Below are 26,739 nucleotides of genomic sequence, written 5' to 3'. Positions count from 1 at the left end.
ATTCCACAGCTTCTCTAGGTATCTGGTCCCAGTGCTTGACCACCCTCATAGTCAGAGAGTTCCTCCTAATTTCCAATCTTCAATCTGCCGCCCTGACCCCTTAGCCCAGGAAGTCTGCTGCTTCCTGGGGGCCCGCATCCGAGACATTGTGGAGAGGACCCCACAGCTCCTCTGGCCCACAGACCACTACCCCATGCTCCTTATTCACATGGGCACCAATGACATGGCTCGGAGCACCCCCAGCCAGGTCATGAGGTGCTACAGGGAGTTGGGAGTGGGGCTTAGGGGTCTGGGAGCTCAGGTGGTGTTTTCGTCAATCCTCCCAGTCTCGGGCTATGGGCTGAGGAGGGAGAGGAGGATCCACTCAGTGAACCAAAGACTGCAGAGCTGGTGTCATCGGGAAGGCTTTGGCTTCCATGACCACAGCCTGCTCTTTGGAGAGAGAGGCAGTGAGCTGCTGGGAAGAGATGGCCTCCACCTCTCTCCCCTGGGGAGGAGGCTCTTCTCAGCCAGGCTGGCTGACCTGCTCCACCGGGCTTTAAACTAAGCCTGCTGGGGGATAGGGGGGACTACTGCCACTGCTGGCCTGCTGAGCAACCCTTGCAAAGCCAGCAGACCAAGGCACTTAAGGGATCCCACCCCTGCCCCAGCCCTGGCACAATCTGTGGGCAAGGCAAGAGCCCCTAAGGGCACATTTGCCTGCCTGTACACTAATGCCAAGAGCCTGGGTAACAAGCAAGAGGAGCTTGTCCTCCTGCTCAGTGCAAAGAATTATGACATCATTGGGATAACGGAGACCTGGTGGGACTCCACCCATGACTGGACCACGGGTATAGAGGGCTATACCTTGTACAGGAGGGATCGTGTTGACAAAAGGGGCAGGGGTGTAGCTCTCTATGTCAAGGAAAGCTACATGTCCCTGCAAGCTGATGTTGGCGACCAGCTTGGACAGCTAGAGACCCTCTGGGTAAAAATTCATGGGAAAAACGTCACAGGGGACACAACAGTGGGAGTCTAATACAGACCTCCCACTCAAAGTCCTGAGCTTGACGAGGAGTTCGCCCGGGAACTGACTGAGGCCGCTTGCTCCAGGTCCTTGGTTGTCATGGGTGACTTCAATTACCCGGACATCTCATGGGAAGATCACTCAGCAAAATCCGAGCGGTTGCAAAGCTTTCTATCGTACGTGGATGACCTCTACCTGACTCAAGAAGTCTATGGGCCAACGAGAGGCAAAGCGCTGCTTGACCTGGTACTGGCTACGGGGGACGACCTAATCGGCAACCTAGTGATCGATGGGAAGCTGGGTGACAGCGACCACGAGCTGATCACCTTCACCATCCGCCGTAAAGCTGGCAAGTCAGTCAGCAACACAGAAGTCCTTGACTTCAGAAAAGCCGACTTTGACAAGCTCAAGAGGCTTGTCAGTCAGGCCCTCAGGGACCATGACCCCAGGGAGGTGGGAGTTCAAGAAGAGTGGTTGCTTCTCAAGGAAGCGATCCTCAATGCACAAGCTAAATCTATTCCAACAAGGAGGAAAGGCAGCAAGAAGGCACAGCAGCCTCCCTGGCTCTCCAGGGACCTAGCGGACCTCCTGCGGCTAAAATGGAAAGCCTACAAAGGATGGAGGACGGGATTCACCTCCAAGGAGAATTATTCTGCACTGGTCCGGTCCTGCAGGGAGCAAACCAGGAAAGCCAAGGCTGCAACTGAACTCCAACTAGCTTCAAGCATCAAGGACAACAAAAAGTCCTTTTTCAGATATGTGGGGAGCCGGAGGAAAAGCAAGGGCAATGTTGGACCCCTGCTAAACCAGATGGGGCAACTGACACCCAGGAAAAAGCCAACCTATTAAATAGGTACTTTGCGTCAGTCTTTCATCAGTCCCATGGGACGCCCATGCCTGCTATGGAACAGGGAGATCCGGGTGATGGGGATCCCCTACCCTCCATAAATGCTGACCTCGTGAAGAACACCTTGAGAAGCTGGATACCTTCAAGTCAGCCGGCCCTGATAAGCTGCACCCCAGGGCACTCAAGGAGCTGGCAAGCGTCATAGCCCAGCCCCTGGCACGAAAACTCGTGGCGCTCTGGTGTAGTGCCCGAAGACTGGAAGAAGGCCAATGTGGTGCCGATTTTCAAGAAAGGGAGGAGAGTGGATCCAGCTAACTACAGGCCCATTAGCCTGACTTCTATCCTGGGGAAGATCTTAGAAAAGTTTATTAAGGAGGCCATCCTTGAGGGACTGGCCCAGGCTAACATTCTAAGGGATAGCCAGCACGGGTTTGTTGCAGGTAGGTCTTGTTTGACCAATCTCATTTCCTTCTATGACCAGGTGACCTATCACCTGGACAAGGGAGAAGAGATTGATGTCATATATCTTGACTTCAAAAAAGCTTTTGATCTGATCACCTCTTGGCCAAACTGGCCAGTTGTGGCCTTGGGTCCACCATGATTCGCTGGCTGGGAAACTGGCTCCGTGGTCGGACCCAGAGGGTTGTAATTGATGGCAGTCATTCATCGTGGTGCCCTGTGACCAGTGGGGTTCCCCAAGGGTCTGTCCTGGGACCCATACCGTTCAACATCTTCATTAATGATGTGGACATTGGAGTCAGGAGTGGACTGGCCAAGTTCACCAATGACACTAAACTTTGGGGCAAAGCATCCATGCCAGAAGATAGGCGGGTGATCCAGGCTGACCTGGAAAAGCTCAGCAAATGGGCAGATGAGAACCTGATGGTGTTTAACACCGAAAAATGCAAGGTTCTCCACCTTGGGAGGAAAAACCTGCAGCTTCCTTATAGGCTCAGCAGTGCTACGTTGGATAGCACTACAGAAGAAAGAGACTTGGGGGTCATCATTGACCACAAGATGAACATGAGCCTGCAATGCAATGCTGCGGCTAGTAAAGTGACCAAAACGCTGGCTTGCATCCATAGATGCTTCTCGAGCAAATCCCGGGACGTGATTCTCCCCTTGTACTCGGCCTTGGTGAGGCCGCAGCTGGAGTACTGCATCCAGTTTTGGGCTCCACAATTCAAAAAGGATGTGGAGAAGCTTGAGAGAGTCCAGAGGAGAGCCACACGCATGATCAGAGGTCAGGATCTGATGGCCACCTATAAGTTTATCAGGGGTGACCACCAGGATCTGGGGAAACGTTTGTTCACCAGAGCGGCCCAAGGGATGAGTAGGTTGAAGGGTCACAAACTCCTGCAAGACCGTTTCAGGCTGGACATAGGGAAGAATTTCTTTACTGTCCAAGCCCCCAAGGTCTGGAACAGTCTGCCAGCGGAGGTGGTTCAAGCATCTACACTGAACACCTTCAAGAGCAAATTGGATGCTTATCTTGCTGGGATCCTATGACCCCAGCTGACTTTGTGCCCTTTGGGCAGGGGGCTGGACTCGATGATTTCCTGAGGTCCCTTCCAGCCCTAATGTCTATGAAATCTATGAAATCTCCCCCACTGCAATTTGTGGCCATTTCTTCTAGTCCTGTTCTCTACAGCCACCAAGAAAAACCCATTTCCATCCTCTCTGTAACCACCCTTCAGGTATTCGAAGACTTATTAAATCCCCCACCCCATAGTCTTCTCTTCTCCAGGCTAAATAACCCTAGTTTTTCAGCCTTTTCTCATAAGTCCCATTTTCCAGGCCCCTGACCATTTTTGTTGCTCTGTGCTAGGCTCTTTCCAAATGGTCCACATCTTTCCTGTATCACAGGACCCAAAACTAGACACGGTAGGCATATCTGCACATGCATTAGTGTGCCATAAGTACAGCGCATTAAGTTAGTATCTGTAATGACAGGTATTAGCTTAATGCGCCTTAATTGGCACTACTCCACAGTAGTGCCAGCGCACATCTTTTAGGTGATGCTAATGTTCAGTAGACCAGGTCTACTGTGTACTAATGCATTAGCACAGCTTTTGGCGTGACATGCTAATACACAACAGAATTAATCTACTGTGCATCTAGCTTCTTGTATAGATGTGCTCAGTGAAGTGAGGTTAGGTTTCACCAGCGCTAAATAGAGCAGGGGAAGCATTTCCCTTGATTTGCAAATGACACTCTTGGTAACACAACCAAGTCTGCTTTTGTTTTTTGTTTTGGGTTTTTTTTAATAAAAAAGGGACTAGTGCAGGCTACCAACCTAGCAAAGGCCTGCATTTTGAATGATATGGTGCTTAAGCTGGTACGCAATCATTAATCAATAAGCTTGCATTTAAATCATAAGGAGTAGTTTGGAAAAGGAGAATAAGAATCCATTTTTCAAGCCACTAATATTAGACTAGTCCAAGAATGAATAACTGCTTTTTAGAAAAGTATGTAACAGAAGCTAAGAGTAACAACTGATATTTTACCTCTTGATAACAGCCAAGTTGTACATAATTAGCTGGAATATTTGTTAAGGTGTTGCCAGCCTGGACTGCTTTCAAGATATTCATGCTGAGTTGCAAGTGAGACTAAAGCAGACACAAAGCCGATTGCAGAATGAACCTTTCTAACTGTAATAGTCAGCAAAATAAAAGAAACAGAACATGGCAAGTAGCATTCCCAGATGGTGAGGGACAGAAATGAAAAGTCCTATCTCCCAAAACTGTACTTTTCACAAGTACACAGACCCCAGCTAAATGGCATCTTTCAAGTCCACAGAAAAACCTGGTTCAGTCTAGTTCCCAAAGTCTCAGTGAAACAGAGACATTTGAATAACAGCAATCAGAATAGTAGAAAGATGCGGGCAGTGGAGTCCCCTAGGGTTCGATCCTGGGACCAGTGCTGTTCAATATCTTCATCAGTGACTTAGGTGAGGGAGTGGAGAGCACTCTGTCTAAATTCGCAGACAACACCGAATTATGGGGCAAAGTAAAGACACTGGAGGGCAGGGAAGAGATTCAGGTGGATCTAGACAGGTTAGAGAAATGGGCAGAACAGAATAGGATGCAGTTTAACAAAGGTAAGTGCAAAGTGCTGCACCTTGGCAGAAGGAATCACCAACACACTTCAGGCTGGGTGATGACCTTCTAGACAGCACAATAGCTGAAAGGGACCTTGGACTCATAGTTGAGTCCAGGATGAACATGAGTCAATGTGACGAAGTAATCAGTAAAGCTAAACACACTCTATCATCCATTAGTAGGTTCATTATGAACAGGTCCAGGGAGGTGATACTTCCCCTTTATGTGGCATTGGTCAGGCTGCAGTTGGAGTACTGCATACAGCTTTGGGTGCTGCACTTCAAGAGGGATGTGGGTAATCTTAAGAGGGACCAGAGGAGGCCACTTGTCTGGTTAAGAGCCTGCAGGTAAGGCCCTATGAGGAGAGATAGAAGGACCTGGATCTCTTCAGCCTCTGCAAGAGGAGGCTGAGAGGTTAATAGATTTTAAGGCTGGAATGGACCTTGGAAGATCATCAAGTCCAGCCCTCTGCACCAAACAGGAAACATAACGGGGGGTCAGGTGACCCCCCCGATCCCAGCAAGATGACCATCTAGTCTCCTCTTGAAGATTTCCAGGGCAGGTGATTGCACCACCTCTGGAGGGATTTTATTCCACAGTCTGGACACCCTGACTGTGAAGAAGTTTTTCCTAATGTTGAGCCTGAATCGATCTTCCAGGAGTTTGTGACCATTACGCCTGGATTTCCCCTCAGGTGCCCTGGTGAACAGTTGCTCACCAAGCCTTTAATGTGCTCCCCTAGTGTAGTGATAAGCTGCTACCAGGTCCCCTCTCAGCCTTCTTTTCCTCAGGCTGAAGAGTACCAGATCCCTCAACCTTTCCTTGTATGGCTTGCCTTTTATGACTCTGATCATATGGGTGGTTCTTCTTTGGACTCAAGCTTGTCCACATACTTGTTAAAGTGTGGTGTCCAGAACTGAACGGAGTACTCCAGCTGCGGTCTCATCAGTGCTGAGTAGAGTGGAAAAATCACTTCCTCGGTTTTGCTGAAGATGCATCAATTGATGCACGCCAGAGTATTATTTGCCCTACCAGATACAGCATCGTATTGCCGGCTCATATTCATACTGTGGTCTATTATTACCCCAAGTCCCTTTCCTTCATGGTGCTAGTCAGTTTGGTGCCACCAAGCCTGTAGGTGTGTTGGGGATTGCTTGTCCTGAGGTCAAGAACTTTACATTTCTGAACGTTGAACTTCCTCAGGTTCTGATCCACCCAACTTACCAACCTGTCTAGGTCCGCCTGTATCTGTAGCCTACCTTCAAGTATAACCATGATCCCCTGTAACTTGGTGTCATCCATGAACTTGGCCAGTGAGCTCTTCACCTCCACATCCAAATCATTAATAAAGATGTTGAAAAGTACTGGCCAAGCACTGACCCCTGTGGGACACTGCAGTCCACTTCTTGCCAGGATGACACAGATCCATTTACTACAACTCTCTGGGTCCTATCCTGTAGCCAGTTTTTCACCCACTTGGCTATCCTGGAGTTAAGGCCATGATCCTCTAATTTTCTCACAAGGATATTTATTGTGCAACACTAGATCAAAGGCCTTTTGGAAGCCTGGATATACAACATCAACCTGTTCTCCCATGTCCAGGTGGTGAATTACCTGGTCATAGAAAGAGATGAGGTTGGTAAGGGAAGACTTGCCCATGATGGAGCCCTGCTGGCTGTCATTCAGCATCTTACCTTCTGCAAGCTTATCGCAGATAGACTCCTTGATGACCTTTTTTAGGATTTTCCCTAGGATAGAAGTTAGGCTGATTGACCTATAGTTACCTGCGTCTTCCCTTCTTCCCTTCTTGTGGATGTTCACCACATTGGCCCTCTTCCAGTTCTCAGGGACTTCTCCATAGCACCACAAGTTGTGGAAAAGTTTTGCCAGGGGTTCCACAATGACTTCAGCCAGTTTCTTCAGCACTCTTGGATGAAGATCATCCAGCCCTGCTGACTTGTATGCATCTAATTTTATTAATTGGTCACACACCAATTCTACAGCAATAGTAGGAAAGTGATTATTTCTACCGTGCTCATCCTCTCCTCTACCTAGTACTCTAGTGATCTAGTGGCCATGTACAAATTCACTGTGGGGAGGGGGGAACAGCAAGGAATAGGGGATACTCTGTTTACCAGGGCACCCTTTGGAGTAACTAGGAACAATGGCTATAAACTGACAGAGAGTAGATTTAAGTTGGACATCAGGAAGAACTTTACAGTAAGAGTCACCAGAATCTGGAATGGGCTTCCAAGGGAAGTGATGCCTACCTTGGGGATCTTCAAGAGGAGACTGGAGAAGCACCTGTCTGGGGTCATCTGACCTCACTGCTCTTTCCTGCCTGGGGCAGGTGGTCAGACTCGATGATCTACTGAGGTCCCTTCTGGCCCAAACATCTATGAATAGGTATTTAAATAAGCCACACATAAACAGGGGGCATTTTGGGGGAGACCTCAGCAATTGAAGACAACTTGCTGCCTACCTGAATGTCACCCTCCTCCTGCATCTCCCCCAGCCGGTAGAGATGAGACTCTGTATTCTGCTGAAGCAGTAGGGCTGCGTAAAGCTTCAGGTGCTGATTTGATTTAGAGGAGATTCAGCCGGATTCGGTGGCTGAATCTCCAAATCCAAATCTAATCAGGGGACCATAAAAAGGTCCAAATTGATTCAAAGCTCTACAAAGCTTTGGAAAAGATTCAGAGAGCTTCAATGATTTGGGCAGTCCCTGCCCACTGCAGCAGGGTCAGACTTAGAGCTGGTAAGTAGGGGGCAGGACAGAGGGGCCTGGAGGATGGGGGAGGGGGACCATGGGGAGACCCCTGTAGGCCCCATCCCCTGCCTGCTCCCCCAGCCCCCCCCCATGGCTGCCCCACCTGCCCCAGTTCCCGGTGTTTAAAAAAAAAGCCCCCATTCACTGGGTGCTGCTGGGTAGGGGGCAATCCCCACTGCCTCCCACAGAACCATGCTGTATGGGGGGCTCTTCACAAGCCCACTGCCCCCACTGTCCCAGCCCCCTAGTGCCTGACCTGCCTGCCCCAGCTCTGGCCTTTTAATAAAAAAAACCCACATGGGAGGTTCATGGAGAGCCCCCAGTGTGGCATGGGGCAGTGGGGGGCAGCGGGGATTGCCCCCTGCTGGGCAGGAACCAGTCAGTCCATGGGCTTTGTTTTCCTCAAAGGACCACAGCTGGGGTGGGTGGGGCAGCCACGGAGTGTGCTAGGACACCCAGGTGGAGTCTGGGGGCTCATGCAGAGCCCACCATGCATTGTGGGGTAGTGGGGATTGCCTCCCCACCTAGCAGCACCAGACGAGTCTGTTTTTTTTTTTCCCAAAGTGCCGGGAGCTAGGGCAGGCAGGGCAGCCATTGCTGCGCTGGAAGATCGGGTGGGTGATGGGCCTGGGTGATTCAGAGTTTCAGCAGCAGTTTGAAATCTACATCTTCCACCTTTTGGGTGCTTGCCCTAACCAACAGACTACCAGTGGGAGCTGACCTTTTTAGCAGGCATGCCACAAATTAACCTCACATTCTCCCCGACTGCCACTCTGATCCCGTTCCTAAACCTAGTCTGCTGCTCTGCTTCCTGCCCCATCTACTGCTGCCCAATCTCCCCCTTCCACTCTGATCTGCTGCATGCCACACACAGAGGCTGCCTATGTCACGTGACACCCATGTCACGGGTTGGCCACTGGAGTAGACAGTGTGGGGGTGTTGCGAGGTATGTTCTACCCCTTCATTTGAAGCAGTTCCGCTCTGTGGCAAAGCATTCAAGATCCACTCAGACAAAGAATGGGAGCATAGCTCTGTAACCAAGTGATTAGGCTGCTCATCTGTGAGGGGTCCTCTCCAAAAACTATTTATGCAATTTAGGCTAAGTCATTAGCTAAAATACTGAAACGGTAAAGGGAGAAGGGAATTTGAGCCCTCAGGCACAGGACTTAATTATACCACCATCTCCCATATCCCAGGTGAGTGCTCCAATTGCTGAGCTTCTGTATAAAAGGGATGTGCCACTCCAACTATTTCCTCCTTTTCTGACTGGGCATGTCTACACATGGATTTACGCGCACCTAAACTTAATGTGCCTTTCTTTAAGGCACATTTAGGCAATTTAGGCTTGCGTTCACACATAGACATGCTAATGCACATTAAGGCACATTAAATTTAGGCTGGCATAGCTAAGTCACATTAACTCACATGTAGCCATGCTAATGCACATAACGCCGTGTGTGCCCATTGATACGCAGTGCATTAACGCACATTAAATATCTACATGTGGGCTAATGTGACTATACAGGTATCAAATTTAGGTGGGATTAGCCTAAATTTGCCATTTTTAAGGCATATTAGGGGCATGCACATGTGGACATATGTCCTTAAGGCACCTTTAAAATGTCAGTTTTAGGCTAATCCCACTTAAAAGGGCCACACGTAGACAAGCCCACTTGTTTTTTAAAAAACTGCACCTTGCTCTGTATTTGACAGAAAGGTGCAATCCCTTCCCATGAAGGGAGGATTCCTGCTTTGTTTCCCAAGTTGAGGTGGGTGCCTGCCCTTCCCGAGTCCAGGGCAAGGTGACAAAGCCTTGGAGAGGGATAGACAAAGAGCTAACTCCTGTCATCCTCATTTCTAGGCATGCTGTCTTTTTGGATCTCTTGCTTCACTGTAATTATGCTACTGGAGTCACACATCTTTGCTGCAGGCATAGTCACATTAAATAATGGTGGCCCTCGGTTATGAACCCTCTCAAACTAAGGATCTGAGGTATGTGACATTCAGGTCCATCTCTAATATTAAAGGCTCCTGCCAAACAATCCAGAGTTTGTTCATTTTTTCAAAATGATCGAATGAGGAGTTCTATTTCAGCAGTACTGACATCTACCAATAGATGGCTTGAAACATGAAAGTCTGGTTGCTTCTCTACAAAGCTGATTTTATAATGCTTCCAGCTATGTGCAAGAGTCACTGAGAACAGCACCAGTCTATTGACAAAGCAGTCAAGAAGTAGCTGCTAAAAAGAGTAAGACCTGAACAAAGAGGTCCATCAGGTTGTATCTAGACTGTCAAAAATATGGTATACAGTTCACCTTGATGAACTTCCATCAATAGTGGAATATTCCAAGTGACTTAGATGTTTTTACTGTCATGTTATCCAAAGCTTATTGTCCATGTTAATGGATTCCCTGTGCTAGTTTTCAGTTAAGTTCTCAGTTAAGGTACCATTTTCTTCTAGCTGTAACTGCACAACTGTGGTTCATTATCAGACCAGTACATGTATGATCACTAGATTTCAGGAGGGCAAACTTCAACGAGCTAAGGAGGCTAGTTGGGAAAGTGCTGAGGTCCCAGAGGGGAGGGGAGCCAGGTGTCCAAGGAGAGTGGTCGCTCCTTAAGGATGATCCTCCAAGCCCAAGGGAAGGTAATCCCAACGAGGATCAAAGGGAGCAGGAGGGCACACAAGCCTCCATGGCTCACCAAAAGCATCCAGGAATGTCTCCTTGCTAGTAGGGAGGCATACGCCCAATGGAAAGAAGGGGACGTAACCAGGGATGACTTTACTGCAGTTGCTCGGGGATGCAGGGGGGTAGTTAGGAAGGCCAAAGCTGGCTCCTACCCTGGGGGTTTTTAAGAGGAAATTGGATGTACACCTTGCTGGGGTCGTTTGACCCCAGTACTCTTTCCTGCCACGGCAGGGGGTCGGACTAGATGATTTACTCAGTTCCCTTCCGACCCTAGAAACTATGAAACTTTTGTCTGAAAATTCCTGCCTTCAGCTTCTGCTCTTCCTCTGACTTTCCCCATCTCAGCAAAGATCTTGGCTATGGACTGTTATCCACCACTTGGCCCTGTCTCTTGACACATTACTTACTATTCCTTGGCCATTTCTAGTATGGCGTTGTCAGTGCAGCTTGGACTCAGGTTGGGACAATAAGGGCAAACAGCCAACACATGGAAAATCAGAGAAACTAACAAAAAAGTATAAAAAGTCTATCATGGCATCTGCTGTCATCATGTTGTTTGCGCTGCTCATGTGTTCCACCTCTTTCTTCCACCCTGGGGCTGTACTGTCTATTTAGGTTGTAAACTCATTATAGGGAACTATCTACTATTCTGTATTTGTAGAATGCCAGGCACATTGGGCATAGGTATTGGCTGGCTGTTAGATAGTATCACCATAAATATTATTATTGTTGATCATGCATTTACTGGCTAATGTGGTTTTTTTAGTATTAATGTATAAACATGCAAATGTGTGTATAAATAGGTCAGAATGTTTCAGAAAGTACACGTAAAATTGATCAAAAAAATTTCTCCTTCTCTTTCCCTTATTTTGAAAACCCTGCCTCTATTAATAAGCTTCATCAAAGAAGCTCAGTGAGGAATAGGATATACTAGCTTGCTCTTATATAGTTTAAATGAAGTTTTATATTCTACTGTAGATCCAGGAACTCCAAGAGAGGTTGTATCATATCCCATGAGATGCCATAGCTCCATCATTACTTCCTGTGCTGGTCTGTACCTGTGGTTTACAATCTGACCCTATTATCTGTGAAGGTAGATAATCATCTACTTGAATCCAGTTGAAGAAAGCCTCTTTTTTCTGGCAGTTCTGTTGACTTTGCTAATTTACATAGAGCCCATAATGTCTCTGTGGCTGACAAAGTACCAGAATGATTGTATCGGTTTGTGGAACAAAGCCACAGCTCATTTTCCAAGCTTGCTCTGTTTGATCCATACTTTTTATTTATGCACCTCACACATTGTCTCTACGCAGGTACCATTCCTGTCTTGCACAGATTAGATTCTTAAAATAGGAGAGTTGGCAGTGGGGCCAAAAGGTTATCAACAAACAAGCCGATACATGCAGACTGAATTATTCATGGGGATGGAATTATAATTTTAATAAGTAGCTTCAAATCACAGAAAGATTTTTAGGCACAATGCATCCGAGTACAAGCAATTATAACAGATAAGGCATATGCAACATTTTTCCCCCTAAGAATCCTGTGGTGCGGAAGGCATACAGCAAATAGTTTGAGGTCATTTTATCTTTCCATAAGGACAAAAAAAATCCCTTTAAGATCTATTTCTCTAAGAAGAAGAATAGGCATAGAAAAGTAGGTTACATTAACTACTCCTTGTTAAACTTGTTAATTAAAAGTGATGAAGTTTGGGCTTGATTTTAATGTCACGGGAATTAGGAATATTGCACGGGTTTGCAATTGGCATGAGTGAGAAGGCACACAAATTTGAATCATTGGAAGGAGAAAAAATAGTGCCTGAATCACAGTTGGCATAAATCCATATGCTTAGTGAAGCTATGCTGATTTACTCCATCTGAGCAGCACTTTTAGCTTGGAATTAAAACCAGCTTCAGCGTTCTCATATCAGAGATGAAGGGCCAAATTCTAGACACTCCTACACATGCGAGCCCACTAAAAGGTGATGTTGCCAGAGTGTAACTGAAGACAAAGTTTGGTTTAGCACACAGTGTTTGCCATTAAAACACAAGCAATCATTTATGCGTATTACAACATGGTATTTAAGATCGGGTACAGACATTACCGTTTTACTAATATAAGTAACTTATACCATTGTTATACCAATATTCCCTGTAACAGAACAGAAGTTCAGCACACAAAACTGATGTATACCTATAGCAGAACAGAAGTTCATCACACAGACTGGTTTAAAAATGGCAGAATCTGGTCTAAGATTCACGCCCCCCCAACCCCCTCCCACCAGGGGGCGAATGTGACTTCTGTCTGCTACCGATTTAAACTATGCTACTTACAGAAAACTGCTTAATTTAGATAGATTCTACCTTGGGCTTTCTGAATGTCTGTACCTAGCAGAGCCATGGGTATACAGCAACATGGTCCATGTAAATGTTGGCTTCTAATTATACATCCATCTCCCTGGATGCTTCTAAGTCAGCATGATACATGCTCACTAGAATGATTTACGAGTGATTGCTACTGTTAGCAAGTAGATGACTAGATGACTCACTGCAATAGGCCATCAGGTAGCCAGGATACCTCACATCTAGCAATGGAAAAGACTTATCAGAATTCATTGTGAAGATTGTGGTGGGCCAGTAGCGGGTGCTCCTGCATTAAGCCACCTGGCTCACTGTGTGCCTCCCTGGGGGTGCCTCATGTCTGGTCAACCCCCTTCCTGGAGCACACCTGCAAACCTGAGGGTAACACCACCACCACCCAAGATCTGGACTGATTTTGGCCCCTGTGCCCCTGGGAAACACAGATCTAGTAGTCCTTGAGGGTACAGGACCCCCTACAAGAACTTGGGGTGCTTCCCTCAGTCTGAAGCACAAATAGTGGTCTCCCTCATTCAACCAAACCAAGGGGAACCCAAGGCATAATCTAGACCCTCTCCTAATAATTCTCCCATGGTAGGTACAGAGAACTTAATTGGTTACAAGGAGTAGGTTTGGAATAGGGTACAGGGTACAGCAAAATCAGAGAAATCCCATAGAGCAAACAGTGGCATAGTAGCCTTTGATTACACATCTGTGTTACTGCATGCTATATACCTAGTTAGATCTCAAGTAGCTTACTCATCATTATCATCCAGAGGCAGGCAGAGATTCCCTGTGGAGGCAGGCAGTTCATTGACCATGAGTTTCAAGAGAGAGCGTGAGTTTCAGATGGTCCAGCTTCTGCGAGTTTTCATCATGGCTGCAGCCCTGCCTCCAAGGCAATCCTTAACTTATACAGACCTTATGACCTCATTTACCTGATCCAGTGAAGGCCAACAGCTGCCAGCCAACCAATTTGAAATGCATCACTGGTTGCAGGGTAGACTGGCAGGGTCTCTAGCCTCCTCCCAATCATAGAATCACAGAAGTCGGGTCGAAGGGACCTTGTAGATCTTCAAGTCCGAACCCCTGCCTGGGCAAGAGAAACCCTGGGCTCAAATGACTCCAGCCAGGTAGTCATCAAACCTCTTCTTAAAGACCCCCAGGGTAGGAGCCAGCACCACTTCCCTAGGAAGTTGGTTCCAGATCCTAGCTGCCCTAACTGTGAAGTAGTTCTTACAGATGTCTAATCTAAACCTACTCTCCAACAACTTGTGGCCATTATTCCTTGATATGCCAGGGAGCGCTAGGGGAAACAAGGTCTCTCCCAAACCCTTCTGGTGCCCCCCCAGTGAGTTTATAGATGGTCACCAGGTCCCCCTCAGCCTTTTCTTGTGAAGGCTGAACAGGTTCAGGTCCTGCAGTCTCTCATTGTAGGGTCTGCCCTGTTCTCCCCAGATCATGCGGGTGGCCCTCCTCTGGACCCTTTCAATGATGTCCACATCCCTCCCGAAGTGGGGCACACAGAACTTGACGCAGTACTCCAGCTGTGGCCTGACCAGTGCCGCACAGAGGGGGAGGATCACCTCCTTGGTCCTGCTAGAGATGCACCTGTGGATGCATGACAAGGTGCAGTTAGCCCTGCCAACCGTGACCTCACATTGTCGGCCCATGTTCGTCTTGGAGTAATTAATGACTCCAAGATCCCTTTCTGCCTCCATGCTCTCAAGAAGGGAGTTTCCCATCTTGTAAGTGTGCTGCTGGTTACTACTGCCCAAGTGCAGCACCCTGCACTTGTCAGTTTTGAAACACATTCTGTTTTTGCTAGCCCACCCCTGTAACCTATCCAGGTCTTGCTGCAGTCTTTCCCTCCTGACTAGTGTGCTCACCTCATCCCAAATTTAGGTATCATCAGTGAATTTCAACAGAGTGCTTTTCACCCTGTCGTGCAAATCATTGATAAAGAGATTGAACAGCGCGGGCCCAAGGACCGAGCCCTGGGGGACTCTGCTGCCCACTTCCCCCCAGGTTGAATATGACCCGTGCACCACCACCCTCTAAGTACGACCCTTCAGCCAATCTGCAATCCATCTGACTGTGTAGGCATCAATGCCACAGTTGCCTACTTTTTTAATGAGGATGGGATGAGAGATGGTGTCAAAGGCCTTGCTGAAGTCCAGAAGGACTACGTCCACGGCGACACCTGCATTCATGCTTTTGTGACCTGATCATAAAGGGCAATCAGGTTGGTCTGACAGGACCTGCCCTAATGAAATTGTGCTGGTTGCCCTTGAGCGTTATCCCTGAAGCCAGCCCATCGCAGATGTTCTCCATGATGATCTTCTCAAAGAGTTTCCCTAGGATTGAGGTAAGGCTATTGGACCCGGGTCTATAGTTGCCTGGGTCCTCCCTTCTCCCCTTTTTAAAGATGGGGACCATGTTGGCTATCTTCCAATCATCTGGCACCTGGCCCGAGCACCATGAGTGCTCATAAAGCCGTGCCAAAGGCCCTGCAATAACCCCTGCTAGCTCCCTCAACACCCTGGGGTGGAGAGCATCTGGGCCTGCTGATTTGAACACATCCAGCCCCTCCAGAAGCTCTCTAAACTGGTCCTCCCCAACCTGAGGTCTGGAGGCGTTCCCCACAAGTCCGTCTTGCATCACAGTGGGGAAGTCCCGGTTCTTGCACAAGAAAATGGAGGTGAAGAATTGGTTAAAGAGGTCTGCTTTCTCCTCTGGTGCAACCAACAGATTGCCCAGAGAATCTTGAAGGGCCCCACATTTCCTAGTGCCTTCTTCATCCTCCCTATATATTTGAAAAAGGACTTTTTATTATCCTTGATCTTGGACGCTAGTCCTAGCTCTATGTCTGCCTTAGCTTTCCTGACAGCCCTCCTACAGGCCCGAGCAGAGGAGGTATACTCCTCTTTGGAGATAGCACCCCTCTTCCACCAGTTGCATGCCACCTTTTTGGCAATCAGGCTTCTTGTTGGGATGATCACCCCTTGGGCCCTGAGTATCGTCTCCTTAAGGAACGACCACTCATCTTGGGCACTGAGCTCCCCTGCTCTTGAGAACCCCAGTGCCTCTCCCACTAATCTCAACTCGTTGAAGTTGGCCCTCTTGAAGTCTAGGGCTACCGCCTTGCTGCAGGCCCTTGACTCCCTGCGCTGGATGGTGAATTCCAGCAAGCGATGATCACTATCACCCAGGTGGTCAAGGACCTGGAAGCCCCTTACCAGGTCATCGCCTGTGGCCAGGACCAGGTCCAACAGGGCATTTCCTCTGGTGGGACAGTGCACCTCCTGAATTAAGTGGAGGTCCTGTATCTTGGCCAGGAACCTCTTGGAATGGTCTGACCTGGCTGACTGTTCCTCCCAGCAGATGTCCAGGTAATTTAAATCACCCATGACAACTACATCCCTTGCCTTAAGTGCCTCTGCAAGCTGGCCCAAAAATTCCTGGTCCAGCTCCTCCCCTTGGTTGGGCGGCCTATCGTAGACCCCCACCGTTAAATCCCTCTCCCCATGGCCCCCTTTTATCTTGACCCAGAGCACTTCAGCTTGCCCCTCATCTGACCCCATTTTGCTGGCAGAGGATGTGTATTGCTCCTTGACATAGAGCACCACACCCCCACCTTTCCTTCCTTCTCTATCCCGCCTGTAAAGCCTATAGCCCTTATTGCTAACTGTCCAGTCATGGGATGATTCCCACCATGTTTCTGTAAGCCCTAATATGTCTGGGTCTGAACTGGCTATTCGGAGGGTGAGTTCCTCCTGTTTGTTCCCTGTACTATGAGCATTGGTATATGCACTCCTTGCATTTGTCACTGGTCTTGCTCGGGTGGTATCTCCTCATCTTCCTGCAGCCCCTCCCCCATGATGTCATTGCTTAGAAGAATAGGGAGTTTAAGCCCCTCTGCCACAGGTGTGTGAGGCCAGTCATGTAGGCATTCCTGTGTTTCCCCCCTCTCACAGGAATGTATCCAGCTCAAGTTACAACTCAGGGTTACCTGAAGCTGATGGGCCAAGGGGGTCTGCCTTCTGCAGTGATCATGGTAATCAAAGTGTCAGATTGGTCATCAGCCTGATACCAGAGTTTGGGGAGAGACAGAGATGGCATTCTGCCACACTGATCTCAATCCTGTTTTTAGGGTACAGTTGTCCACATCCTAATAAACATTGTCATAATTGTCATTAATTAATCCCAGGTTGGCAGCATCAGTAAGTGGATCAAGGTGTGAATGGATCATGGGGACCAGGTACAGCCTCACGGCCGCAGGGCTATCTGCCCTTTAAAGAGCTGAGGAGTGCTAGGGGATAGTTTTGAGCAAGAATGGGTGGTGGGTAACAGGAGTCCACTGATAAGGATGGGGCACAGTTTAAAGACTCAGAAGAGTTTTAAAGAGGGGGGGAGCAGGGAAGGTAGTGAAAGGAAACACTACCCAGGGAGACCCCTCCCTGGGGATTAGAAAGGCTAGGGGATGTTTTAATTTGTGACTGGTCTGAAATGTAGTATGTTTAAGAATAAATATGTCTAAAAAGACAGAATCCATATCAGATTATAGCTGCCCAGACTGGTGAGGAACCTCCCCCCTCCCACTCTCCTATGTGCATAACTACAGGGTGAATCATAGTGGATGGGAAGCTTGTACAGCTGCTGCTGCTGCTGGGTGCATATGGGTTTATACATATATATTAGAGAAATGGAGAGAGAGGGTGCATGTCTGTCTCCTGAGACTAATAATGACTATAAACTCCTTCCAGTTAAGGAGAAAGCAGAGAGGAAAGATCCTGCATGATCTGCAAGGAAAACCTGACTGTGATAGATACTCAGAAAAGGTGGGGCCTTAAAGACCGGGAACCACTGCGGATCTGGCAGTTCTGTTGTTATACTGCTTTGGCAGTGTACACAGGCCTTATGGTTGGTGTGTCTATAACTGACCCCTGTTCTAAGGGTTTTTAGATTGATTGAGGACTTGAGGGAGTGAGTAAAAACAGACCCAGAATGATTGGGAAATGCAGCCATTAAGGATCCAATAGCAATAGTGAGGTGGCCAGAGCCTACGTGTTCTATATTAAAACATGTTTCCACAGCTGTTTTTAGACCTAGGAGGCCCTGCTTAATTCAGCATATGGTTGGCTCCATCCAGCTCCCTGTTTATGTTTAAACAGACTGTTTGTCACCACGAACCCATTTCATTAAAGCCTCTCACTGAGGCATCTTCTGCATTCAAGCCTCTTTCCCCTATCCTGAGGCCCCAAGGCCTCTTTACTGGACCTGGTAAGCCAGGCATTGGAACTGAAGAGTGTTTATTTTTTCAAATAAGGAAGAGCATCAAAGGCAATCTTTACCGCCACCCATTTGTACTAGAACTAGGTTCACCTCTGGTCTTCCAACCATCGCCAGAATCTAGTGGGTAAGTTGGGTTGGTTAGATGTGCAAAAACAAAAGCGTTCTTTGTTTTGGCAGATATGTCTTACCTTTAAAAGCAAAAGTGCAGCTGAAAACTAAGTCTGGCAACAGCTGAGGCATTAATACAATCCCTATGAATCCCAGTAGGTCTGGAAGGTGTATAAAACAGACACAAGTAGTGGTAAGGGGACTGATAAGCTATGTACAGACAGTCAAAAAGACCAAGGCTTAATCAATTCAGTCTTTGCAGGTTAGTTTAAATCTGCTGCACAGATTAAATTGAAACAGAAGTGAATAAACATTTACCTTTGATTCAAGAAATGCAGCCACATGCCTGGAGTAGCTCAGGTCAGAAGCTAGGGGGCTCTTTGGCATTTCCTCTTCCTACTGCCTCTGAAGTCTCTGGGATTTGTGGTCCAGCATCACAGCAGCAGGACTCTGCAGGGTTACTCATTACTTCCTCTTCCTGCTTTCAAGTGCCTCTGGGCTTTGTAGCCCACAGTCTCAGCCAGAAATAATTTTCAGTAGGTTTAGCAGGGCAGGGCAATTCTGTACTAGGGGAAATGGGGTTTAATTGGGGGAGTGGGATTTAACACCCCCTCTTCCTGGCCCCAGACTCCAGCCAGGATTTGCCGGGGGCAGGGGACAGTCCCTGCCTATCTCCCTTCCTCCCCAACCCTTCTCTGCTGGAACAGATAGCACATCCCAGCCCAGGGCTGGAAAGCAGGCTGAGGATTGTGATTTAACTTGAACCAGGAAGGGGTCTGGGCCAGAAGTTTCATAAACCAGTTTGACCCAAATCAGTTAAGTCTGATACTCCACTGAACCAGGTTTATCTGAAACCAGTTTCAGACATTTTGAAACTGCTTTATGTGCACTGAACTGCCATTCTATTACAGGTTTAAACCAGTTTCTGATGACTTAACTGGTTTGTTTAAGTTCTGTCCCTAGCCCTAGTGTCTTGATTGAGAAAATGAAGCCTTAAATTGGTTACAACAGGTTCAGTTCTGTGTCCTGTGAGTGAACGTGCTTCATTGCTACTGAAAGCTGCTGTCTCTCTCCTGATGGCACTGGCTCTGGCAGGCTTTCTCCACAGCCTAGCCATTTCCTTTCGTCACTCAGCTTGTTTCTGTCATGGGACGGGTGTGAGAAATGAGCATGTAGCTTATCTCTAATGGATTTTCCCTTCTCAGCCTGATTGTACTGAGAATGGAATGGATCTTCATATATAGTCTGAGCACAGGCAGCAGAGCCAAGAGATGCAGGCCTTGTGCTAATAAGTTTTGAGTCATTGTTGCTTGCTGGGATTAATAATTATCTAGCAGGCTGTCTGTTAACAAGAGGAGTGATTAAGTGTTTGGGATTCTGTGAGCTGTAATGTGTGATTGAGCATTTAGTCATAGGCTTCCAGAGACAAATTGCAATATGTAGGCTTTAGCTTATAATGGGGACAGTGCAGATTTGCCGCACAACAGTGATGTCTCAGAAGATACCTCTCCTCTCCTCCTTAGTGAGCACTAAGGGAGGATAAAACATGCTTAGGTGTCTGTGGCCAGCCAACTTCATGAACTAGAGGGGATAAAGGTGAGGCTATAACTCCCATCTTCTCCCCTACCCCTTTGGAACGGATGTCACACCCAAGGGATGCAATGTCCATGAGTTTGTTCAGCCCCAAATACCCTATCCTCTTCATTAACATTCCAAAAATCCAATGGGTACAAGGATTAGGCTGCTCTTATCCCACCATGTATGTGCATGTTTTTGCGTAAGTTAACATCATCTGCTTGAAGAAACATGGACAAATTTCCCTGTCTGTGGGGGACTGTTTTCTGCATCATGGCAGGAGGCAGCAAGACGTAGTAGAAGAGAGTCTTCCTGATCACTTGTGGGATTTTCTGGTTTTCTTTAAACATGCAAAGTAGCACTGAAAATCATAGAGTCATAGAAAATTAGGGTAGGAAGGGACCTCAGGAGGTCACATGTAGTCCAGCCCCCTGCTCAAAGCAGGACTGGTGCCAACTAGATCATCCCAGACAAGGCTCTGTTGAGCCAGGACATAAAAACCTCCAGTGATGGAGAATCCACCACCTCTCTATGTAACCCATTCCAGTGCTTCACTACCCTCCTAATATCTAATCTCAACTTCACTCGCTGCAACTTGAGCCCATTGCTCCTTGTTCTGTCATCTGCCACCACTGAGAACAGCCCCGCCCCATCCTCTTTGAACCCTGATTCAAGTAGTTGAAGGTTGCTATTAGATCCCCTCTCAGTCTTCTTTTCTCCAAACTAAATACACTCGGTTCCTTTAGCATTTCCTTAGAAGTCGTGTGCTCCAGCCCCCTAACCATTTTTGTTGCCCTCTGCTGGACTCTTTCCAACTTTTCCATATCCTTTCAGTAGAGTAGTGTACTTCTTTAAAACTGTTCCAAAGCTTCTGCCAAAGCAACACCTCATCTACTGCAAGGCCTGGTTTGCCATCCCTGTGGTGATGACCAAAACTGTGCTTAAACAAGAGATGCTAATGTAAGGAAGAAACTATTAATTAAACACACTAGGTAAAATGCTCAGCTTATGAAATGATCATTGACCATTCAAAAGGAGCCATGATGGCTTATGGTAGCTGATGAACTGGCTTGTTAGAGTTCATAGCAATCATACAATGTGACTAATAAACTTTTCTACAGGAATATTAAGATGTATTATATGGATGAAACAGATGCTGAGGGACCACAGTATAAGCTGAATCCTTCCTAGTGCATTAATGCAATGGGGCAATGGGTTGTTTTGCCCTCCTCCATGGATAAACAGGACTGAAATGCTGGAAAAGAACAAATATCTTGCCCCTGCTCAGCACAGGTTGTTCCCATTCCCCCAAGTTGCCTACCTTCAGTTATGCTACTGTTTCCTTCTATCTGGAGCAGCCACTAAAGATGATTAGAAAGTTTAGGACAACAGACATATCTTCTGGGTAAAAAAGACCAATTTGTTGCAACAAAATCCTCGCAGTTGATCTTGATAACATTTTTCTCAGAAACGTTCGTGGGGTACACTTTATGGTCAGACTCAGACTGGAAGTTCAGCTCAGAATAGCCAATAGCCTCATGATTATGATAGTCGCTTGTGCTGTGAGAGAGTCCTGTTTCCATCATTAATTGACAGGTCAGAGGGTTAAACCTAGTTCCCCGAGTCCCTGGGGAGTGACCAAGCACTGGGGTTGTTTGCATACTCTCTTTCATCTTTTGAAAAACCAAAAACCTCAACATCCTGTTCATTTTACATCAGAATGGAAACAAATGTTGAAAGTGCCCTGATGTTTCCCATTCAGTCATCACGGCTACTTCGGTAGTGTGTTGTAATTGCTCCAGACTGTCATGGTTTTCTCTGCATTGGTACATCTGCTAACCCTTGTTGGTTATTGTAGGTACAAGAAATAATGGCACCAAACCCTTCTCTATGTTAAGCTATCCTCATAAGGACTTCTAAAAAGGCCACAGACCTCATCAGTAGTGGCCTACTCAAGTCACGATTTCATGGAAACTGTGAAATTGGGAATTGTCCACGAAATCCCCCAAAAGAAAAAAAAAATACTAAAAATAAAATGCTGGCTTCCCAGTGGGAGCCAGCAGTCCTCAAGGCTGCTGCAGCCCACTGGGGGCGGGGGGGAGGGTTTAGGGAGCTGCCAGCACAAAGGGGAGCAGCCAAGATGGTGGTTGCCCCCTGCCCCTCACCTGTGATTGGCTGAGAGGGCTGCCCATCATTCGGCACCACCCCTCTCTCCTAATCAGTGATGAGGGGCAAAGCCATACACCAGCCCTCTCAGCCAATCATCAGTGATGGATGGGGCCACCAAGGACCCTCCACCAATCAGGGGCATGTGGGGTGAGACACTGCAATAAGCCTGCCAAAATGGTGGGCAGCCTCATGATTGGCCCATGAATTCAGCCACCTGCCTCCTTGATTTTAATAGGTCCTTATTCACGAGCGTGTGGCAAAGAAAGAGTTGAGCATTCAGGGAACTGAGTCATGATGCTGTGGCTTAGTCGTGACTGTGGGAAGCCTGAGATAAATGGTGGCTCATCTTTTCTGTTTTGAGATCTGCATCAATCTCAATCTGTTCATTGGTGCTAATCCACCATGCTAAGATTTACAGCCTCTGAACAGATCTGGGACACCATAAATCTAATGGTATCTGCATTGTTTTTCTTTTGGCAACCATATAGATCATATAAGGTTGGCTCTCTCACAAGCATAGCTTTACTCAGCATTATTCAAAGATTGACTAATCTGGTAATTTTCCTTTGCAAAGTGTAAATTCAGAGTCATGAAACTATGTTCTCTCAACAGGTGGTAGTTTTCAATGAATATAGATGCATGACAATTATAAGACTATATATATAGTATATATTGAATATACTATATATACCAGCGCCAGGAAGATTGGTGCTGCCGCTGGCCCCAGGTGGCAACACATGGCTCCTGTCAGCCATCAGGCAGATCAGGGGCACACACCCCTAGGAGGACTTCAGCGCAGCCCCCACAGCCCTCCCAGGGGTGCCAGCAGGCCCCCGATCTGCCTGCTGGCTGACAGGAGTTGGGTGCTCCTGCCTGGGGCCAGCAGGGCTGGGGCAGATCAGCTTGGGCAGGGACCAGGGCAGGGGAGCATCTCCACACCAGCTGATCTGCCCCAGGCCCGGTAGTGGGCGGTGTATATCAGCTGGTGCAGGGACCTGCCACCCTGATCCCACTGGCTGCAGACCTGGGGAGGATCACCCACTGAGTCTGCCCTCCACTGAGCAGAGCCCAGTCCTTGGGGTTGAGCCCAGCTCCCCACCCCCAACACCATGCACACAGCAGCCCCTCCAGGCTGTGCATGTTATCCAAGCACCTGTTCTGCAGCACTCAACAGGTATTGCCAGGTTTCCCATTTTGCTGAGTCTGCAGTGCCCACAACCCGGCTCCCTCCCCTGCCTTGATCACAGCATGGGCAGCCTTCCCCCTCCTACTCAGCTTCCCCATCCCCAATAGCGGGGACAAGAACCAGAATCCAGAGGCAGCAGTGTGGCCTTGGAGACCTTGGCCATTGTGGCCACAAGAGCAATGGGTGGCGTTGCAGCCAGGTGGGAACCCTCGGGTCACACATTAACACTTTGTGGGGATCATGAGTCCTACAGACTGCCAGTTGAACAGCCCAAAGCAGAGAATATCTTCCAGAAAGCCAATGCCATCCTGACTTAAAGACCTCAGGTGATAGAGAATCAGCCATGTCTTTTCAGCCGTTGGTCCTAATGGATAAGTTCCCTGCAAAAATATTTGTGCCCAATTTGTATCAACGGACTGGTCTAGTTTAGCCCATTCTTCTGGCTCTGACATTGGCCATTGCCAGAGACATCAGAAGTTAGGGGCAAGATATTCTGCTTGAGGCAGATTTAGGATCTTCTGTCTATTACCACTTTAAGTACTTTAGTCTGAAATTATCTTGAGTCCTAAGGCACTGTGTTCAGTATCTCCTAAGCCTGAAAATGTCCTTCCCTTTCTACCAGTTGCTATGGTGCAGAATGTGAGCATAGCTTAGTAAAGAAATAGTCAAAGCTATTTCCATGGCGTTTGGTTAATCCAGTATGAGAGTGATGACATACAGGTGTGCAGAACCCAAAGGGCATTTCTTTAGATAGAGTGTGACGTGATGGCGCGCACAGTACTACAGAGCCGTTTGGATTGGTAATGTCCCCGGTTACTATGTTCAATGCTGGACTAACACAGAGAGATGGTCTCTGCTCCAGGAAGCAGGAGGGAAAACAGAGTCACTAGGTTGAGCACTGATTTGCCCAGAACTATGTATCAGGTCAGTGGGAGAGCAGGGAACAAAACCTAGGTGCCCAGGGCTCCAGACAGCTGGGCATGCTGCCTTTCAGTCTCCTTAACCTGACATCAATGTGACTTTGAGATGATGCCTATACACAGATAATTTATGATGTCCCAAGGAAAGGTCATAGTCTAAGTAGCGCTGCATAAACTCCCCAGTGATGGAACCACAGGCTGCTTCTCAGCCCCTGGTGCACAGCTTTTTCCCACAGTGGTTCTGCTTAGAAGTCACTCAGTAGAGTGCCGTAGCTCCCACATAATAACATCCTGCTTGCACAAGAATTGGTTTCCCATCCACAGTGAACAGGGCAGAAACCTTCCTCGTTGCACTTCTGTGGATAAGAGGGCAGGGCCCACTTGTAGCTGCCACTGTCGCCAGCTGACCCAGTGCTGGGGACAGCCCAAGAGTTGCTTAAGCACCACTTAAGCAGCTGGAGGCCATTGGGACAGTGATGGTGACATGTGGTTGCCCCTTTCTTATGCCTGCTCCCTAGCCAGTAGGGGAGACCTGGGGGAACCAAGCAGGGAGCAGCTGTCCCCAACTGAGCCCCCTGCCTGCACCCAGGGACATAATTAGCAAGGTTTGTGCTCTGCTGGAGAGGAAGGAATGAGTGGGGGGGGGCAGTGCCACTGTGTACTGGAGAGACAGGAGTGGATGTGGCACAGGGGGATTCCCTTTTGACAGCTGGCATGAAAGCATCTGCCAGGAAAAGATGAATTGGGTCTGCAGTGCCTCCAGGCTGAGTTCTGACCTGACCTGTATATCAAGTGTAACAACAGCTGGTTAAGTGTAATGAGCTCAGGTTGGGGCTGGGGGCCCAATTGAATGGTCAGGATAATCAGTCCCCTGAAGCTGCTAAAACCAGGCTCAAGCTCAGATCAATGTTTTGGGCCCAGGCAATTTGAATTGTGAAGTCAGAGCAATCAGTCCCCTGAGGCTCCAAGAAACAGACTCCAGCTGCTCCAGCCATTAGAAGCTGGCCCCACACAGAAGAACATTGTCCAGGAGAAGACTCTGGGGCTTGCTCCTGACCCCTCTGCAGTTTATTGACTTGGTTATTGGAAACTTGGGCTTTAACTCTTGGCACACTTTTGACCAAGGTTTAGGCACGCAGCTTACCTGGGAACCCATTTCCTGGACTTTACCCGAGGAGCAGTGACACAGTCCAGTCCCTAACAATAACTGGAAATGCACCAGTGTAAAACTGGTGGAAGTTGGAGCAATATCTACCCCCTACATGGACTAGAGACAAACTAGTCATTCTGGGGGTGCAGCTACACATGCAATTAATTCAAAGCAATAAAGTTGGGAGCAGTTTGAGCCAGAGTAAACTGCTCCCTGGATACAGTGTCTACACATGCACCTGGGAGATCAGTAATTTCAGCCTGTGTGGAGCAGGCCTGGGCTGGCAAAGGGCACTGAGGATTAGCCCCAGGATCTGAGTGGCGGGGTCGGGCAGCCTAAGGGGCTGACTAGGGCATGAGGGTGCTGAACATGTGGACCCATGTGGCTAGGTGGTAGGTAGGGGTCTGGCTGGGACAACTGGGCACAATTTACACCCAAAGTCATCTTCTACACATGCATTTAATTGCAGTTAATTACTCTGCTGTAAGATAGTATTGTCCCCAAAGGTACTATCTTACAGCGGAGTTAGTTTACCGTGCCTTAATACCACTGCATGTGTAGACAGTAACATTTTACTATGCAGATGATGAGTTTACTCTGCAGTAAAGCACACATGTAGTTGCACCTACTGAAGTGTAAAATGTTCTGAATTGAATAAAGGCTTTGGACCTGTATTAAATTAATATCCCACCATCTATGGAAATCAGACCCCAGAAGCTTTTGAATGCAATTTTCTTTTCAATTAATCTGTAGTAGCTCTCCTGCTTGAACTAAATTTGACGCACCCTCATCATTTTCATGACTAATGATACCAGTGATCCCAATGTTTGTTGTACCACCCCTAATGTTCAATACGTGGCAATGGGGCACTGCACTTTACAGAACTACTGCTCATTTTGGGGTTGGGTAAAGTGTAAGGTCAAAAGCACAGGAATATTGGTTCAGATGCAGGAGCCGGATCTTCGCTATGAAGAAACACAGACTCGCTTTGCTTTTGCTGTGATAAGGGCCAAGGTATCACCCAGTAGCAAGAAAGAGACAAAATAAACAGAACATGTACATAAAGGGCTGAAAAATAAAGTCTTATAACGCTGACTCGCACGTCAAGACTACCAGATCACCAGGGAATAGGCATGTTGTTTACGAGCTCAGTTTCACAGGTGTCAGCAGGAAGCAAGGCAGCAAATGAAGCAACATGTAACAGCTGGTGAAAATGTGAAAAAAGGTGCAGCAGTTAGATAATTAACAGTGTGCTACTACATGGGGACTGGCCTAATTACTGAAGTACACTGAGGCCAACAGCTGTGCATTTACCAACAGTTGCCTCCCTGCTCCCACTGAAGGTCCAGGTAGTGCTCCTTTTTTTTCCTCATATCTATGGAGACCCCTAGTCAGCAACGTATTAAAGTACATATCTAACTTTTAGGCAGGAGTTGTCCTCGTGATGTAACGGCATTTTGAGATGGTCGCATAGTGAAGGCCCTTTTTCAACTGAGCGTTTTCGACAGAATGGCTGGATTACCCATTTCAAGAACTTCATTTAACGACTTATACATCATATTTAC

The sequence above is a fragment of the Crocodylus siamensis genome, chromosome 5 (genome assembly GCF_052110815.1).
Source record: "Crocodylus siamensis isolate JL-2025a chromosome 5, ASM5211081v1, whole genome shotgun sequence".
In the NCBI taxonomy this organism is placed as follows: domain Eukaryota; kingdom Metazoa; phylum Chordata; order Crocodylia; family Crocodylidae; genus Crocodylus; species Crocodylus siamensis.
Note: the sequence above shows the minus strand (reverse complement) of the source record.